The 21,343-nt window shown below is 33.1% G+C and overlaps 1 protein-coding gene across 1 annotated transcript in view; it reads left to right on the top strand.

The window, feature by feature from the left end:
• Window positions 1-5,479: 5,479 nt before the first annotated feature.
• Window positions 5,480-21,343, top strand: part of LINGO2 (leucine rich repeat and Ig domain containing 2) — a 519,406-nt gene continuing 503,542 nt past the window's right edge. Inside the window, exon 1 of the mRNA XM_011994380.1 lies at window positions 5,480-5,565. The gene's annotated coding sequence lies outside the window, so the exon portion shown is untranslated. The remainder of the gene's footprint in view (window positions 5,566-21,343) is intronic.

Here is a 21,343-nt window from a genome sequence, read left to right as displayed (position 1 = left end):
CAAATACCTTATCTTTCCTGTGTTGTTAAAAGTTCTTGTTTTGGTAATTGAATCTAAGTGAAACCATTATTGACCTACAATGATTAAAATAGCAACTCTTTGTAGATGTAAATGAACCTTACAGAAATCATAGCATTAAATAATCTATCAAAACAAATATTAGCAATTTATTATGGTTGTTGAAATTTTGCTTAGGAAGTAACTCTAAGTTTTTCTTAGAGTTATATATACATACATATATATATACATATATATAGACACACACACACATACACACACACACAGATGACATGGGTCTAGTAGTTAAGACATTCTTCAGTATGGTACTCATATGGGAGAAATAGTCATTACAGATAGGACCAATGAGTGTTCTTTAAAGGAACTGGAGAAATGTTCCTGAAATACATTGTTGTTTGGAAATTTTGCTGAAAAGACAAGTAAGAAATAAGCATATTCTTGTCACCTGGGTCTATCATTCTTAAATGAAAAAATATGTCAGACATAAGCATTTGTTTTTTACATGAGTCGGCCATTATTAAACATCTACTTATTTCATTTCATTCTTTCAACATTGATTAAAACCTATGCTTTCAGAAAGATCTTTGGCAGTAATATTTAGCAATAAAATGATCTTTTCCTAAGTTTTGGAAATAAGGACTAGAATCAATATTCTGTAACATTTATAATGACATTTCCTATGCTTTCACAAACACTTCCTATTTTGGCATATTTTCCTTTTATAAAGTATATAATACAGAGCTAGTACCTATGTTCTCTTTTGTAATATAATTGGCTACCTAAAATATCTTCTAGCAGAGATATGATTCTTTAAAAAAATTAAATTTCCCATGATTATAAAAACAGGACTGAGCATACCTGAATTTAATATCATTTTTGCCACTTTTAAAACATATATGCTTGAAATAATTCCTCCATCCCAAAATTCTGTCTCTAGGTATTAATAGTTGATTTTTGTAATGATAATTAATATATACAAAGCACTAATACAGTGCGTTGCCATTAGTAAGAGCCCAAAATAATAACTACCACTAACTTTAATTCCATCAATTTATCAATTAAATGAAATAACATAACTACATAAAAGTATATGAACATACATATTTAGCACACTGTATTGTAGGACTTCATAAATGAAAGCTAAAATGTATACTGTGAAAGGAATCAGAAATATAGAACAAAGCACAGAAAAATGCAGAAGTTATCTCAAATATTGGCCAATTACAAAAATCCAGTATTTTATATATTATATGTGTTGTTAAATTTAAGGGTATCTGCATTATGTGACATCAGGATGCACACTTATTTTCAAGGCAAGGACAATCTTTATTCAGAATTATTGACAAATTACAAAGTAAATAAGAGAAGAAGTATGTATGATTTGTTAACTACTTAATGATGTATTGTTGATCTCACAGAAATGGTGTTTGTCTGAAGAAGAAAATGTACGTTTAAAAAACTTATTGTTATAATAATATTTTTGCACATGGAAAACCTACACAAACACACAGAAATATACAATAGGAAACATTCAAGAATCTTTCTGAAACCATCTAAAACTGTGATCTATCTTCTGAATTCTTGTTACTCAAAGTGTGATGAGTAGATCAACACCATCAGAGTAACCTATGTGATGGATACAGATTCTGCAGCCCTACCCTAGACTCACTTAATGAAAAATATGCAGTTTGATGAATGTGCATATAAATCTCCATGTAACTCATATTTGCTCTAAGATTGAGAAGTAATGCTTTAAATCAAACCGAGGAAAAAAAATCAGAAACAAAGCTTAGAGGGCTGCATATGTTTTAGCAGAATGATTCAGATAGAAAAAAAAAAAAGTGCTACTAGTTAAAATCACATATAAATGTTGTTTTGTATAAATAAAACCAATATATATGTCCTGAAATAATCATTCTGATGCCTCATTTTACAAGCTTACTTCAGGGCTATTTGACAGCTACTGGTTTCTTCAGTGAGGAGGAGAGAGATAATAGAAAATTAAACAAATAAATTAAAACATGACTGTAGGTTATGATGGAAGGAAGGACTCCTTGGGTGTCAGGGAAAACCTCTTTGAGAAAGTGACTTTTGAACTGAGACCTGTAGGATGAAAAGTATCCAGTCTCAGAGCCTTCCAGGGTTGATTTCCAAAGTCCTTAGTTGATGAAGACCATGGCTTATTAGAGAATGAGTTGGTGGCAAAATGGAAAATGACTATCTATGGTAATATTTGAGAGATCAGCTGCAGCCAGCTCATGTCATAAGTTGTAGGCCACGATAGATGCTTGCATTTTATTCCATGTGCACTAAAAGCCATTGAAGAATTTTAACTGAAGAAGTAAAATGATGATTTATGCTCTGAATTCTGTAATTAATGTATGGTAGAAGGTGTCAAAAGTGGGATCAGTGAGAATAGGTGGAAACCTCTTGCTATATTCTAAGGGTTAGATGATGGTGGCTTCAATTGGAGTATTGGAGTAAACTATATGGATTTTAGTGATAATTAGCTTGTAAAATCACATGGAAAAGAAGAGTATCAAGGAGATGCCTACATTTCTGGATTGAATACAAGGCAAACATTTCAGTTTCCTAGAAAATGGGGGAAGACTTAAGAAGGTATACGAGGAAAATGAAGAGTTCCAATTTGGGTCAAGTTTGAAAGGTAGTAGAATACCTTGAAGATTAAGAGAATGGACTCTGCATTCCGTGCCCAAGGATAGGAAGAATCACTATCGTGAAAATGGCCACACTGCCCAAGGTAATTTATAGTTTCAATGCCATCCCCATTAAGCTACCAATGACTTTCTTCGCAGAATTGGAAAAAACTACTTTAAAGTTTATATGGAACCAAAAAAGAGCCCACATTGCCAAGACAGTCCTAAGTCAAAAGAACAAAGCTGGAGGCATCACGCTACCTGACTTCAAACTATACTACAAGGCTACAGTAACCAAAACAGCATGGTACTGGTACCAAAACAGAGATATAGACCAATGGAACAGAACAGAGTCCTCAGAAATAACACTACACATCTATAACCATCTGATCTTTGACAAACCTGACAAAAACAAGAAATGGGGAAAGGATTCCCTATTTAATAAATGGTGCTGTGAAAACTGGCTAGCCATATGTAGAAAGCTGAAATTGGATCCCTTCCTTACACCTTATACAAAAATTAATTCAAGATGGATTAGAGACTTAAATGTTAGACCGAAAACCATAAAAACCCTAGAAGAAAACCTAGGCAATACCATTCAGGACATAGGAATGGGCAAGGACTTCATGTCTGAAACACCAAAAGCAACGGCAACAAAAGTCAAAATTGACAAATGGGATCTAATTAAACTAAAGAGCTTCTGCACAGCAAAAGAAACTACCATCAGAGTGAACAGGCAACCTACAGAATGGGAGAAAATTTTTGCAATCTACTCATCTGAAAAAGGGCTAATATCCAGAACCTACAAAGAACTCAAACAAATTTACAAGAAGAAAAAAATGTGAAAAAGTGGGTGAAGGATATGAAAAGACATTTCTCAAAAGGAGACATTCATACAGCCAACAGACACATGAAAAAATGCTCATCATCACTCACCATCAGAGAAATGCAAATCAAAACCACAGTGAGATACCATCTCATACCAGTTAGAATGGCGATCATTGAAAAGTCAGGAAACAACAGGTGCTGTAGAGGATGTGGAGAAATAGGAATACTTTTACACTGTTGGTGGGACTGTAAACTAGTTCAACCATTGTGAAAGACAGTGTGGCGATTTCTCAAGGATCTAGAACTAGAAATACCATTTGACCCAGCCATCCCATTACTGGGGATATACCCAAAGGATTATAAACCATGCTGCTATAAAGACACATGCATATGTATGTTTATTGTGGCACTATTCATAATAGCAAAGACTTGGAACCAACCAAAATGTCCATCAGTGACAGACTGGATTAAGAAAATGTGGCACATATACACCATGGAATACTATGCAGCCATAAAAAAGATGAGTTCATTCCCTTTGTAGGGACATGGATGCAGCTGGAAACCATCATTCTCAGCAAACTGTCGCAAGAACAGACAACCAAACACAGCATGTTCTCACTCATAGGTGGGAATTGAACAATGAGAACACTTGGACACAAGAAGGGGAACATCACACACCAAGGCCTATAGTGGGGTGGGGGGTGGGGGAGGGATAGCATTAGGAGATATACCTAATGTAAATGATGAGTTAATGGGTGCAGCACACCAACATGGCACATGTATACATATGTAACAAACCTGCATGTTGTGCACATGTACCCTAGAACTTAAAGTATAATAAAAAATGAATAAAATAAAATAAAATCAGAATGGGTTCTGTAAAAGTTCAAATCCTACTCTGTTTTTTTACTAGCTGCGGATCTTGAATAGTTCACTTAAACTGCACCTCATTTTTCTCATTGTTAAAAGTAGGGATATTAATAACACCTGCCTTCCAGGGTTGTTGTAAATATTAAATTAGATCATACCCCAAAATGCTAAGAACAGTTCCTGATACAGTGTAAACAATACATAATTATTGCCATTATCATTGGTCACAAAAGTGGCAGTGTCGTGGAGGAAATCTGATATGTAAATATGAAGTTTAAAGGAAAGTGATTGACATTCTATTAATTTTCAGAAAGCATTTTTTTCTCATTATAGTTCTTTTGAGTGAATGAAAATTATCTTAGAATTGTTTCTACTATTTTCTGCCAACTTATCTTTCTCTCTTTCTGTGGGTCACAGAAGGGAGTTGGTGTGGTATAGGGTAAGAAGCAAATGATTGATCAAGAAAATGGAAACGTCATATTCTAATCCTGAAAAGAACATCTCATTTCCTTTTACAATTTTACAATTCCAAAAGCAGATTACAGTTTTTAACTGATTGCGTTTAAATTTTCCTTTATAAATTAATCATCACTATTTTTGACTTTTCCAATATATTAAATACTGAAACCACAAGGAATAATCTTTGACTTGCATGCTGACCACATTGTCAAATTTTAACCTTTGAAATGGAAGGTTTACTGACACAGCAAGCCTTTTCTCCTTCCGGTCTGTTTTCTCCTCATTACTTTATAACAAAATACCATTTTGCCTTCTGGAGTTTCAGTACACAGATCTTCAGATATATGAATGGCTTTAAACATGAGTTTCCTTTATTCATCTATTTAATAAAAGAGAAGATAATTTAATGATTAAGTTTAATAGATTGTTATGTTCTATGAATTCCAATTAAACGTAACAATATCCTTACCTTCAAAATGGAAAATCACAAACACGTGAAGTGAATTAATCCCTTTTGTGTTTCTTTCAAACATTTATAAAACAAATACTATATATGTTAATTATTACCGGTATGGCCATTAATATATTAAAATCCTTCTTGAAGCAAGCGACTGTCATTTTTCTTTTCATTTCCTATTTTTTGGCAGCGTGGAAATAGGGTTATGAGAAGAAGCTCAGAGCAGAGCACCAAAAGTGGCCACCACCAGCATGAAGAACCCAACAATTCAAACTGGTAAGTGGGCCCCTTTTTCTATGTTTCGGGCAATCTGTTGATTCTGTGTCTTATGCAGGAAGTCTTCATAGTTTATAAATAAAAATGAGAAAGCTTCTAAAATGTAGACTGTGAAATTTATTCTCATGACTTGGAAGACTTTCGGGAGGCGGTATTCTGTGGGAAACTTGACCAGACTTTTTTATAGACAGACATGGATTTAAGGTAGCTGTGTAGGACTGTGGAAGTTGCTGACATTGAGTCTTAGTTTCCTTATTTTAAAATGGAGATTATCATAGTTATCTGGTTAAATTTTTATAAGAATTAACTAAGACATTGCATATAAAGAATTCAGTAGTTTTCTTAGCATAAAGAACTTAAAGATATGACTAATACTTACTGAATACTTTTCATGTACCAAGTACTAACCACTAAATACTTTACTGTATTATTTGTTCCTTGCCTCAACCTGAAACTAGTAGTGATAATTATCCTTGTTTTATAGAGGAAGAAAGTTTGCTATTAACAGATGATGTGACTTGCATTTAAATCATATGCTGCTCCATGAGACAGTTATTTTGTATACAATTGTACCCATTGCCAAAATTTCTACTTTTGTATTTATTTATAAAGTCAAAAAACCTTTAGTATCTAATATATGCCAGGCTTCTTTTAGCTGAGACACCATGCTACTTCACAAATAATTATTACTTAATACATGATGACTATATATTTATATGAGACCTTATATTTATTGACAGCTTATGAACACATAATTGTGTTTAGTTTTCACATACTCTGTAAAAAATGCAGAGTGGAGTTCATTATTCATATTTTTACAGATAAAGAAATTCAGGTTGTGAGACATTAACTGGCTCTCTGGATGTCTTAGAGCTCAGTACTTCTCAGACTCTCTGTGAGTTAAGAGTCAGTTTATTTTTTATGCATTGCAGATTGAATGTTTTTGTAAAATTACTAAAAATTAATTGCTAGAAAAAAATGATAAAAAGAAGATAGAAAATATACAGATTTATATTTTTATTCTTATTTATCCTCATTCTACAAACAACAAATTACCTCATTTCTATAACATTTTTCATACTTTCTCCCAATCTCCATAAATCTTCATGATGCAGACCAGTTACTGTTTAGAGATTGACACCAGCCTGACCATACAGACGGGTGACAGTTGACCATACAGCACTGGTAAAACTCATGTGATACAAGTGTAACACTCAGTCTAGGTTTTCCATCTCCTAGTCCAGGTCTTTTCATAGTAGCCTTGGCTTCCTGAACACACAGTAACAAACCTGTTTTATGGTCCAAGGGACAAGAAGATCAACTTCCAAATTGTTAAAATGAAACTGGTGCAAGAAAAATGAAAAATGACAAAAATTATAAAAGAGTTGTATGAAACAACTGACATTAAAAAATTGGGGGAAACATTTGGAAGCCTGTAGCAACGACTTATTCTACATTGATTTATAAGACATCAAGACTTGTAAAAATTCAGTATGTGTTGTGTTTTTGAAAAACTTTCTCAAGATTTTTTTATGTCTCTTCTTTTTTCATTTTTTTATTCTTTGAAAAGGTAAGTTAAATTGTATTTAGGAGACTAGACCTTGTCAGTTCAAAGCAGTATACCAACCTGTGTACAATTCTGAGAGATAAATGTGGATCCTCGCCTGCTATGAAATAAAAACGAACTCATTTCCACACTACATTGAAGGGGCTTGAAAATAAACGTTGCTTGTTATTTCAAAACTACCAAAGAAAATTGCAGCACTTTTGGGTGCAAAGTAAAATGCACATTGAGTCAGCAATGAAAATTTACTTTGTAAGATGATTTTGTGGCTTTCTCAGTTCTACTGAAATGGATCCAAATATTTACATGTGCTATTTTATTAATAACTATTTTACCATCTGTGTCAAAGTAATATTACACAGATGTTCGGGAATAGCTTTTGGTTGTGAGTAAACATTAAAGGAAGATTGAATTTTTCTCAAAATTATGCTGATGGAATGTTTTTTATCATAGTTTAAGATGTCAGAAATAAGTATTTTTTTTAAGTTCTACCAGCTTAACAGTGCTTGATTTAGCTTAAAATGGCTGTAAGCGCCCAGAGAAAGATGACATTTTATGATAATATTCAAAACTGACACTTTCAGTCAACCTATTATTAGTTTCTGGGAAGACTCTACATTGCTAAATTGAAATTCACAAACGGAAGTAAAGAAAACCTATGGCCTTAAGTAATGTAGAGAGACTCTATGCTTCTTCCCCCTGACTGAAAGATCCAAGATTTGTATCACTCAGAAAATTAAGCAGTCATACATGGGCACCTTTCTTCAATCAATGCCTCTACATCTGTATTTATTTGGTGATTACTTTTTCTGATCCCTCTGAAAATGGAAGAAAGGAAGGAAGAACTTACAGTAATGCATTATGTCCCAGGAAAGAGAGATATAGTCCCAAAAGCATTGTAGGTGTTACAATAGTGGAAATAGAGACAGTAGTAGTGTGTGCATGCTCACAAGTGTGCGTGTGTGCGTGTGTGTGTGTGTGTGTGAGAGAGAGAGAGAGAGAGAGAGAGAGAGGCTCTAGAGATGTTATCAGATCAAGGTGAGAAGACCACAGAGTGGGGAAAGATGATGAACCATCCACCAACATTCTAGAAAAATTGCATTAATAGAATGCTTGCTACTCATTGGAATTTGGTCCTGAGCTTTTTCATAACAATCTGCTCTTCAACCGTGAAGCTGAGAAGGTTTCTGCTAAAAAAAAAAAAAAAAAAAAAAAAAAAACAAAAAAAAACAAGTTATCAGTAGAACCAAGGGCTAATGGTCAATCTTGTCACTTGTCTGTTAGAAAATCCTACACTTCAATAGATTTTTGTCACAATCTCAGATCAGTAAAGAAAAAATAACAACAAAACCATTAAGGCAAAACTGGTTGTCAGTAGTAATTACTTGACATGAAAAATTAAAATCTCAGAAGAAAAGCATATGTAAAGCAAGAATTAATACAGAAACCAGAAAAAATGTTTTAGAAAATTGTTTTCCATCCTTGCGTATGCATTGAATGACTCAGAAATAAAAAACACAGAGATTGGATAAAGTACAAACAATTGAAAAGTAACCAACATGTTACAGAAGAATGATATCTGTCTTTGGAGGCAATAAAGAACAGAATCAGATTTGTGCAAAGGAAACTGAAGGAGCACTCAGTTTCTTCAGAACTGCAGAGGGCAAAGATAAACTGTAAAAGCAATGAGAGAAAACATATGACCAGTATGGAAAACAGAAACAAATGTATAGGTAATTATTTATGAAAACAAGAGACCAAAATAAATAAAAAAGAAGCACTAATTCTACAATTGCAAGGGAAAAAATCTTGTTGAAGAAATAAATGGAAAGGTTTTTTTTGTTTTTTTTTTAAATAAATTGTTTGCTGTGGTCTAAGATTTTTTGTAGTGCATGGAAATTACTTGTTCTTTAAGTATTAGGACAACCTAATAGTAAACTTAAGACAAAGATTATCTTGGGTCTAATAGTTTCTTTTTTAATTTCTCATGCTTCTATGGTTATTGGTCTATTCAAGATTTTCTTGATTTCCTTAACATATTTTGATAATCTGTGTTAACCTAGAAAAACTACCAATGCTGAGTAATTACTCCTGTGTGAACCTACGTATTAAAAAATAAAATACTTGAAGTCAATGCACTAGTGGAATAAGAAGTAACTTTTATTTTTTCAACTTTAGTCTCTTCTGTTTTCTGGTATATAAAATAACCATGTATCATAGGTTAAGCGAATATTTGTATCGAAACATACATAAGAACAGTGTGCAAATCATAAATGAATAGCTAAATGAATTATCAGAATGTCTACAACACTGTGTAATACCGCTCAAATTAGGAAATAAGACATAATCAACACCATTGCAAGGGCCCTTTTTTTCTTTCCAAGTCACAAATTCCATTCCTTCACAAGGCAACCCCTTTCTTGAATTCTAAAACTATAGATTATTTAGCCTGCTTTTGAGTTTCATAAATGTAATAATAGTGTTTACACTTGTTTTATGTCGGCCTCTTGGTCTCAATATTGTGTATATGAGATTCCTATGTGTGACAATAGTTTAATTTTCAATGTATTTCATCATGACCAGATTTTGGACCTTATGTATTTATACATATCTTTTGGGACATGTGTGTGAAAATTTCTCTTGCTGTGTAATTGTGTTTATGTGGCTTAAAAGCTTGTTGATAGATAGATGCTGCCTTCCCAAAGAGTTATACCAATTTGTATTCCCACTGACATAGTATAAGAGTTCCAGTAGCTCTATATCTTTATAATCACTTGGTAATCATTATCAGAGATTTTTGTTTTAGCTGTTCTGTTGGGTATATTGTGGTATCCCACTGTGGTTTTAATTAACTTTGCTATAACTGGTAAGAATGGTGCTATTGTTTGAGTGTTTCTCCCACAATTCACGTGTGAAAAATGTTATTACCTGTGTAGCAGCGTTGGGAGGTTGGATCTTTAAGATGTGATTAAGTCACTGAGAGAGATTAATGCCACTCTTGTTTTATCCTGTTAATTCTTGAGGGAGTAAGTGTGTTCTTGCTCTCAAGTGACTGGATTATTTACCAAGACAGCAGGCTGTTAAAGTAAGGCCATCCTCTTGTTTGGTCTCTTTTACACGCACTCTCTTGCTTTTCTATTTTTCTACCATGTTATGACACGGTATGAAATCCCATGCCAGAAACTGCTAGCATACACTCTGACTTCCCAGCCTCTAGAATTGTAAGACAACTAAACTTATTTTCTTTACAAATTACCCAGTCTTGGGTATTCTATTTTAGCAACAGAAAATTAACGAAGACAGATGGCATTGCTATACCAGATCAACAATTCCTTCCTCTAAGTTAAAAGGGTACATGGACATTTAGAAGAGGCATTAAGAAGCATAGTAACTTTGTTCGCCTCCACTAAATGAATAGTCAAGGCTTAAAAAACCTATAATTTCCTATTATATAAAGAAAATTATATATATTATATATAAAGAAAATTGCATGTAATGTATGTTATATATTTCTTATATTTTGTATATTAGTTATTACATATATGTAATATATATAATTATATATATAATTCATATAAAACCTTATGTCATTAATTGTTTTCAAGTCTGGCAATCCCATTTAATTTAAAATTGAACATCTATTTTTTTTTGACTTTCCCATTAGTTAATTAATACATGAGAATCTATCAAGTTTTGTCCTGTTTCATTGGGTACCAACCTATCTTATGACAGTAGAATCACAGCTGAATGGCGATGATTCAAATTTGTTGCAGAGAATGATTGCATACCCCATTCGTGTGTTGGGAAAACTAATTATTTGTTCAGCCATTTGAAACTAGGGATGGCACATGGGCAACAGGCATGAAAATGATCCAGGAGAGCAGCATGATCTTGACAGAGGGCCTAGGGCTCTCAACCATGCAGCAAGTGTGACAGCTCCATCACTTTCCCAGGCATTTCCTCTGGTGAGCTATGTAATGGTTGATTTATTTCCAGTACTATTAGTTTCCAGTGTGAGATCCTGGATGATATGTTGTTGAGACAATTTGTGTGTGCATCATTTAATACTATGTTGTCTTATGGTATGATTGCCTATGAAGCCATATTATCAGGAATTAGCAAAATTCAAATAAATTTTTCTTTGTTTTAGTGTGGTAAAATATATATGACAAAAAATTTACAACTTTAACAATTTTCAAGTGTACAGTTCTGTAGGATTAAATACACTCTCATTATTGTACAGCTATCACCAACATCAATCTCCAGAGCTTTTTCACATACCGAGCTAACTCCAATGCACAGGAAAACTCTACTGCTTTAGAGCTTCACCCAGTTTCTCTTTATGTTATTGATTTCACAAATTACATCTATACATAGTGGGTATTCCTTTACGTATACTTATAATTATTTTTATACATTTGTTTTTTTAAATCCTGTAGAAAATAAAAAGTTAAGTCACAAACCAAAATTAAAATAATACTGTTATTTGTGTTTGTGCCTGTGTTCATTTTTACTGGAGAATTTCATATTTTCATATGACTTTGAGTTACTGCCTACCATCTTTTCATTTCAAGTTGTAAGACTCCTGTTAGCATTTCATACACAGTAAGTCTAGTTGTAATTAACTGTCTCAGTTTTGTTTGTCTGGTAATGTTTTAATTTCTCCCTATTTTTGAAGAAGCTTTATGCCAAATACAAGATTCTAGGTTGGCAGGTTTTTTTGGTTTTTGTTTTTTTTTTTTTTTTTTTTTTTCCTTATTTTAGCACATTAAATATATCATCCTACTGCTTTCTGGTCTGCAAGATTTCCACTGAAAAATTCAATGATAGGTTAATTGAGGGTCCCTTGTACATGATTAGTGTTCTTTCTCTTGCTGCTTTCAATATTCTCTCCTTATATTTAGCTTTCAAAAATTTGATTGTAATATCTCTTCTTCTGAATCTCTTTATTCTACTTGGAATTTGTTGAGCTTCTTGGGTTTATAGATTTCCTGCATTTCCTCAAATTTGGAACATTTTCAGCCATTATTTCTTCAAATAATCTCTGTACCCCTTTATCTCTCTTTTATCTTTTTGGATTCTTATAATGTGTACAGCTCTGTTTACTGGTTTACTGTAAGTCCCTTATGTTCTGCTCTGTTCACTTTTCTTTACTCTTTTTTCTTTTTGCTCTTCAGACATAATAGTTTTAGATGACTTTTCTTCATGTTCACTGTTTCTTTTCTCTGCTTGTTCAAGGCTGCTGTTGAACAACTCTAGTGAATTTTCAATTCAGATATTGTATTTCTCCCACTCCATAATTTATGCTTGGTTCTTTTTTTATGACTTCTATATTTATCAATATTTTAATTATGTTCATATATTGTTTCTCTACTTCCTTGAATTTTTTTCTCCACATTCTTCTTTTGCTCTTTGAGCATATTTAAGACAATTATTTTAAAGTCTTATCTAGTGAGGCTGATGTATTTCTTTAAAGACAGTTTCTGAAGATTAACTTTGTTCCTTTCGATGGACCATATTACCGTATCTCTTTGAATGCTTTATGATATTTTTGTTGAAATTTGGTCATTTACAAAAGAGACCACATCTCCCAGTTTTTGCAGACTGGCTCTGTGCAGCGGAAACCTTACTAATCAATGTACTATGAACACATAAAGTCCTCTCAGACCTTTTTTGAGCATATATTCTGTCTGGGCATGTGTTTATGCTTTTCTCTCTTATACACACTGTAGAACTGTGATTGCTTTCCAGAGCTCCTAAAAAACCTGTATTAGTCAGTCTCCCGTGTTTAAACTTTCTGTGGGTAAACAAGGGCCTAGAGCTTTCTAATCTAACAACTTGCTGATGTCACTCACAGACCCTTTTACGTTTCAAGGAGTCTCAACTCAGCTTCTTCTTGGAGCCTTAGATGTTCTATTGTATTATTTTCCCAATAATCTCTTACCTTAGGGTTTCTGTGGACCTGCAACTGCCCCTCTGTCCTGTAGTTTTTGCATGCATGCCACTGGTTTACATGATTTCTAGCCTAAGATCCAAATTATGCCGCTTTTTCCTCTTCTGAGCTCCAAGTAAGGAGGGTGAAAAACCAGTGCCTTGGCAGTGCTCACACTGGTTATAACCTTGCAAATATGATCTACTTTGCTCTTTCTGGCCCAAGTGAGGGAACTGGGTATTGGGCCAACATCTTCCACCTGTGAAGCACTACATAGGATAAAGAATGGGGCAAAGGCAAGTAAAACACTATGAAATTTCTTACCATTTTTAATGTGGCTTTTTCTTGATTGGGCATTTGCTTGGTTTCTGTAGATTTCTGACTATCAGAGATACTATTAAATTATATGAATCAGTCTAAAAGTTTATCTATTTATTTTAGTGTTTGTTTTCTGTGATGGATAAAAGGGCTTTGAGCTTTCTATTCTGCTACTTTCCTGATTATTTTTTTTAAAGTTGTTAACAAAATGCATTGTGAATGTAATACAATATTGCATATTTTGTATATTATTTTGACGTATGATTTCAGCATTGGAAATAATTTCAATGACTTGAAAATATGTTATAAACCTTTCAAACAGGGAAAGCAGAATCAGTTAGTTATTCATGTCGACACAGTTGTATTATGTTCTTTCCTACTCTAATATATGATTCAAAGGGAAAGACTAATTTTTTATGTGACTTTTATTTGCAATCTATGACCCCAAGAAGCACTGTGTTGAATTAGACTTCTTTAAAAATATTCCAGTGGATCAACCAATTTTTACTCATTAAAAATAATATAAAATAAATAATAATATGTAATAAAAATATTTACTTCTTCAATTTTACTCTAGTTTTCTAGTTTTAATCAGTTTGTTGTTCAAACAAGCAACAGTCTCATGAGCTAACTTTTGAAGGAGAAAGTGCATGCTTTGGTATTTAAGGAATTGTGGTTCATGTTAGATATATGATTTCAGCATTAACAAAGAAGAATTCCAATGACTAAAAAATATATTATAAGCCTTTCATCATAGGGAAAGCCAAATCTGTAAGTTTCTCATATCAATATTGTTTTTACTATGTTGTACGCTACTCTACTATATGATTTGAAAGAAGAAAGATCTGAGGTTAAGAGTCAGCTAGGGTTAAGTTATTTTTATTAGTAGGACAAATCCACCCACTTTGCCTTTGTATCTTATCAGCAGAGTTAGTTTGGATTAATTTTGTATAAACAATAATTTTAGTCATTTTTAACCAATTTATAACACCATTTCTATAGTTTAACAATATGCATGTGATGCAGAGATAGCTGGATAATTTTATTCATGCCTAGTGTTCAGTTTAATAAAAGAGAAAAACACTTTGAGTTAACGTCACAATTTTAGTGAAATGGAATGCTGTCTTTTGTTAATTTTTAATTTATAATTCTTGTGGGTACATAGTAGGTATATATATTTATGGGGTATATGAAATATTTTGATAAAAGCATAAAATGTGTCATAGTCACATCAGAGTAAATGTGCTAAACCCTTCTGATCATAACTACTTTCTTGGCAGACAAACAGAGAGATAGCAAAGTAATTATATTGTAACATAGGAATAGAATTTATGCCAATCACTCTTTAGCTTATATCCTATGTTGTATAAAATGTATTTGCTAATTTAATTACATGGGGAAATATTGAAATATTGTGTTATAAAATAATGATTCATACCATAAACTACTAGAATTGTGAGGTAGTTTCCCTGAACAAAATATTTGCTTCCCAACCTTAAATGTTAGAGAAATGTTTTGTCTTGATAAATCTGCAGAAAACCCTAGCAACATTTTGATTCTCTATGACTTATGGATTTCCTCCTTATACAGGCATGATGTGGAGTATATTAAGATGAAAACAGGTTCATTTCTTCTAACTTTAAATAAATAAATAATTATCTTTATTGTGACAGGGAGGAGTGAATATAAGGTGCTTTAAATTTATTGGCTCTGTTAAAGATATTTTTCCCTGCCAAATGCACTCAATTAAAACAGCTACCATAGGCTTATCTTATTTTCAGTAAATCATTATGAGTTTTTTTCAATTTGCTTTTATGATTGAATTCTAAAACTCTTCAATGGCTCATCTTGGTTCTCTCCCCTTCTGTGAAACCATCTCAAGTGAATATTTTTGTATACAATAGCACACACGTACATATATTTGTCTGTGTAAGGTCAAGTAAATGCCCATGATTTTTCCTTTATGACAGTTCACATGACCTTTTACAGGCCATTTGCCCCTAATGCTCAAGGCTAAAACCCTCCTATTTAATTTACATTGCTTGATCTTTTTCTCAATAGAAATGAAAAATCCTAGTATACCTATAATCCAGACTATCCATGAGCAAAATTGGAAGACAGGTGAACATTTTTCTCATTTTTCTTCATCCCATTTTTCTTTCTTTTTTACTTATTTATATATTTTTGGCCTTTTGGTGCCAGTGTTCTTTTGTTCTGCCATTCAACTCCTTCAAAAAATCAATTATAGTTTAGGCATCAGATAAAAGAGATTTGATAAATTTCTTCACACTAAATTGAAAGTAATGGCTAAGCTCTCCTATACAATGACATTTTTCCTTTAATAACTGATGTTACATATCTAGGTAAATAATTATAGATACCAATAAAAAAGACAAGGGTAACTTGTGAAATGATAAAATTTGTTGCCCAAACCAAGAAACTTTTGATAGAGAAAAAAATAATGCTATTAATCATTCCCTGAGGATAATAGTGTATATCAGAAGTGTCTTTTGTAACCCAGAACCTAAATGTCATCTTCTAACCCTAGTATTATTTGTCCAGGATATTTAACCCTGCATGTAGTTCCCACAATTTGTAGATATATACTGTCTTGCAAAACTTAATGTCAAGAAGTATTGCTCTTTAAGGTGTCACCAAGATGGCTTAGAAATCCTATGATGGGTCATTTTTCAATTTTTAGTTCATAATAGATAGTTCCTTGGAAAAATGCTCAGAACTTAATTACTACTCACAACCAAGTTAATCTATGAATCCACATTACTTCATTGAGCCACTGTTTCCTTGTTTTAAACATTGTAGGGGGAGGTAATTAGACTAGAAAATGCCCAAAAATATTTTCATCACTGATATCCTATGAGTCTGAGTAAGAGTTATGATAAATTTTTATCCCTTCAATAAATAATAGCACAAACTAAAAAATCATTTATGTGTAATCTATGTGAATTTTTGGAGCCCTCTAAAATAATGATTGAAGAGAAAGGTGACAGAAACTTATAACTCCATTTTTTCCCCCATTTGTGGTCTTCAGTTGTGGACCAACTGTGCTTGATCTCTTTCAAAAGTGAGATGTCATTGCAAACTCAGGTATAAGAATTTTTTTTTTTTTTTTTTTTTTTTTTTAGCTAGAGCATGATGAATGTTATTCTAGCATGTGACCCTTTTTGTTGATCATAAAATGAAAATAACGGCATTGGTTTTTGTTTTATTTGTAAAAAATTGTTAAAAATCAAATTATCTACCATAATTCTGTATTATTTGAACTGAAATAATTTCACCTTAGGGATTCTGCAACAGTTACTAACCATTATAATGGCAGCTATATGACTGTTCTCTCTTCATTTAACCCTAATGGATAGAGTCAGGTTCTCTAGGAAGTCCATTCAGTTACTCTGATTCTATGAGATTAGAAGGCAGCATGATTTAGGACTAACGTAAACAAAGATAAAGAATAGTGTTAAGATTAGAAATAACATTAGAGGAGAATGAATATAAATTTTAAAAGGAGACAGATGATGCTTCAAATCTTGGCTCTGTGGGTACTGACTTTGTCACATTAGACTAAGTCACTGATACTCTTTTAGCCTATGTTCCCTCATCTGTAAAATGGACTGCTGACATCTAATAACTCACAGAGTAGTTGAAAAATTTCAACGAGATAAATATGTAGAGCTGTCACCATTGCTGTAATGTCATAGACTGCACAACAATTACTTTTCTTTGCCTGAGAATCATTAACAAATATAATCAGGAATTACTACTTGCCTTTGGAACCTGATGTTTTTGTAACTTTTGTCCATATTAGACTCTCAGAAACTATCCTCTTGCTCTCCTCTCCACATCCCTGCAAATATAAACAATGACATTGATTCGCAGACTGTGCTAAGTCAGACCAGCTGGTGCCTCAGCTGTAGGGAAATGAGCCCGATCTTTCAGGACATCAATTCTCAATATTTGTTACTCATTAGAGCAATTGTTTGCATCTTTAAGAATCTAACGTTTCTTTTTATTTTCATTTTTTAGTTATTTCCAGTCAAGAAAAAATAGTATGTGCCCAACCTAAGTTATGAGGACTTTGTTTGATACAAAATGTGTTACTATTTTTAATGGAGTAAATACAAATTGAAGATACCCTGTATGGCCAGGAAACACCATTTTGGAAAGCCCCCAAGTAAATGCTAGTGAGAGATGAATGGTGGGGAGAGAGCACTGAGACTGGGAAAATGCTGCTTGCATAGCACTTTAGGCTCCTAGTGAGGCAGATCAAGAATTGTCTTATTATCTCAATATTGTGTAATATGTTTCAAAAAACCCATCCGGAACATTATTTTGATTTGTATTCCTTTAGAATCAACTTCAATTTCAGTACTATCTTCTATCATTTTATGTTGTTACAAAAGTGAATCAAATATTTGTGGCAAACTGTAGATTTTTCTTCATATAAGAAAAAAAAAGACTATGACGATAAACAAGAAAGACAGGCAAGAATGAGTTTATGCCCAAGTGTTTAGGGTTATATTGTATCTTCAATACTCTCTAGTTGTTTCTACACTAGAAACAACTAGAGATCGTGGAGTTTTTTTTTTAAAAAAAAAAATTAGGTTGAAGTAAACGGGAAGTGATACAACGGGTTCTAGACATTTTTAGTCTGTTTGTATGACGAAGCTGAGTTCTTGCTCACTTACCTTTTCTTCACCTCACACTCCTCCACCCCTCCCACACACACACACACAAACCACATACTTGCCCTCCAGACTGGGAGAAATTCATTAGTGTGGTATACTATCTATCGTACCACTTCTTCCCAAATACCGGCATAGTAGAGGAATTAATTCCCAGAGGGAGGAGTAAAATTTCCTGTTACAGATACATTATATTTTATATAGTATCTTTTCATTAAAAGATCATTTTTCTGATTACACACCAGGAAGACTTTCAGTTTCTCCCATTTCTCTATTACTATGTATTACATGAAATTATTTATTTGGCTTTCATTTCGCCTATTGCACTGTATTCTTATATATGTTTCTAATAGCATCTTTCTCTTTGAGCAAGCATTCTATAATCTGGACTTTAAAAGTCACCTACACTGCAAGGCTGAGTTTTAGTATTGGGAAATATGTTTAAGTTAGACATAAGCTATATTTTGCTAATAGTTCTCAGATAGTTTTGCAAACAGTTCAATATTTCACTTATCCAAAGGTCGTTTATTTTGCAACCTTGATTCCCAAGAAAATAACTAAGATCCTAAAAGGACTCTGAGATTTTAGAAGAGATATTATCTTATGTGAATGTTGTGTATAAAATATTTGCTCCTAGCCGGGCGCAGTGGCTCACGCCTGTAATCCCAGCACTTTGGGAGGCCGAGGCGGGAGGATCACAAGGTCAGGAGATCGAGACCACGGTGAAACCCCGTCTCCACTATAAATACAAAAAATTAGCTGGGCGCGGTAGCGGGCGCCTGTAGTCCCAGCTACTCAGGAGGCTGAGGCAGGAGAATGGCGTGAACCCGGGAGGCAGAGCTTGCAGTGAGCCGAAATCGCGCCACTGCACTCCAGCCTGGGCGACAGAGTGAGACTCTGTCTCAAAAAAAGAAAAAAAGAAAAAAGAAAAAAAAAAAATTTTTGCTCCTATATTAAGAATAATTTCAACTGGTTCTATTATCTGGTTTTCCAGACTGCAGGGAGTTAGAAAAAGGCGGTAAGTCTGTTTAAATCAGATATACTATGAGTGTCAAAAAGGGATAGCTGGCAAAATAACAATAGATAAAAATAAAAGATACACTCAGATTTACAGATTGGAAAAATTACAAAACCATGATTACTATGATATAGAAGTAAATTCATCAGACACAGAAGAATAAATATATGCCTCATTTATTCAGCTTATGAAAAACATGAATGTGTAATATGCCTTCTTAAAATAATTTTTCCGCGTCAACTATTGGTTTTTATTGGATATATGGCATTATGTTTATAAGTTATCTAATATGATCTCAGAAGACTGATTTTTTTATAGTAACAATATGCGAACATATTGTCTTCACTTTAAATTTCAAAGCATATACAATAATATTACTTAACAATATAAATATTTTGAAGCTTCAAATATTTCTAGGCAACTGTCTTATAAGAATGCCAGATTATCATTTATTTATTTGATAAATAATATATTTACTTGGTACCATTTTTGGACTGAGAATATTGTCTAGTGCTAAGAATACAACTGTGAAGAAGATGTTATTTCTGATTCTAAGGAGCAAAAAGTCTACATGGGACCCTAGTTCCATATTAATATTCATACTAAATGTCCATTCATCTACCTGGAAACATAAAATGAGGTGACATAGACTTTTTTTCTGGCACATAGAAAATGTTCAGTGTTTGTTGAAACTGATTCAACTCTCATGTATTTTTTACAACTAACCAATGAGCTGAAGCGTATCACTATCCCTATTGACTGTCAACTTGTTACTAAATCTCTTTAGCCCAGAATCCTTAACTTTACAATGAGTATGTAATTACCTAACTTTTGGGGTTATGGTGAAGATTCAAGAAAACAATAGCATGTGCAGAGGTTTTTTGTTTTTTGTTTGTTTTTTTTTTTTAAGTTTTCTCCTTCCCATCCTTTTAAATGCTTGTTTCCAGAAGATCAGATGAAAGAGCTATAACATCATGGTGGAATATATTTTGATTGCCTTTTTGAGTTTACTAATATCATTATTTTCATAGTTAAAGCATCATCTATTTTTTGCAAATTAATGTAAAATAATCTTGTAGAGTACTATTGGAATTGTTGTAATAGAGCGTATATATACATTCAGTGATGCCAAGATTTTATTTTATGGATAATTATTGAATAAATCATGTTGCATTGCAATTTAGTAATGCAAAAATCATAATTCACATTTGGGCTCTATATATCTTTAACAGCTTGCTCCTGTATCTCAAATCCTACAAGAATAGGCATGTACTACTTGATGCTTCATAGCTTTTTGTAGATTTTCTCTTCTCCAATTTTTAGAGTATGTAGTTTTTGAGCAAAGTTCAAGGTAAGCAATGACTTTAACATTTGTAGCCAGGGCAAACCTTCAAGAGTGGACAGTTAATCTAGGAAGCTTCAGAAGTAGGATGTGGGAGGATGGGAGTTTGTCTATCAAAATTTAGGTGAACCTGTCAGTGGTCATCAGACAGGTACCAGCAGAGCTGAGAAGCAAGTAGCAAGGATCCCACCTAATGGCAAGTGAATTTTGGAAGGGGAACTTCAGGTTCTAACAAGATCAGTGAGAGGATGACCAAGTGTTTGCTCCAGATCTTGGCAGTATATGTTTATATGCAAAAAAAAAAAAAAAAAAAGAAAAGAAAAAGAGACCCAAGTATATTAACAGTGACTCTGTTAATGTAACTAAAATGCAGGATATTTTTCATGGTGAATATTGGGGCAGAAGTGAGCAGAGGTAAAAATTGTCATGAGACAAATAACAAGACAAATGAAAATGACAGAAAATGTAGTTAATCAGCAAGTAGATTTTGAGCTATGAACAAGTGTCACTATGTTAGTCCTGGTACATATAAAAATATAGGAGCTTGCACCTTTAAGAAACATATAATCCAGCTGCAGAAATCATCCTTCATTAAGTAAAAATAAAATATAATTTAAAAAAACATTCAGAGAATGATTTCTGACAAATTGTTTGCATGCTCCTGAGACTTACGATATGTGGCTCATGTTGTGATCTAAGGCTACAAGAGCAATTTGTTGTTGATCTCTTAAAACTCGTCCTACCAATTCATAAATCCGCATCAAGTCAATTTCCCAACAGTTTTCTCTCTATATGCTATTAAGCTGAACAGCATTGAAAGAAATTGATAATTATAGTCTCCTTTGTAATTTTCCTTGTGAAGTACTCTCATTTGAGATTCACTTTCCGGTACCCTGCCTGGATT

The sequence above is a fragment of the Mandrillus leucophaeus genome, unplaced genomic scaffold (assembly GCF_000951045.1).
Source record: "Mandrillus leucophaeus isolate KB7577 unplaced genomic scaffold, Mleu.le_1.0 Scaffold454, whole genome shotgun sequence".
Taxonomy (NCBI): Eukaryota; Metazoa; Chordata; class Mammalia; order Primates; family Cercopithecidae; genus Mandrillus; species Mandrillus leucophaeus.
Note: the sequence above shows the minus strand (reverse complement) of the source record. Positions and strands in the feature narration are given on the sequence as shown.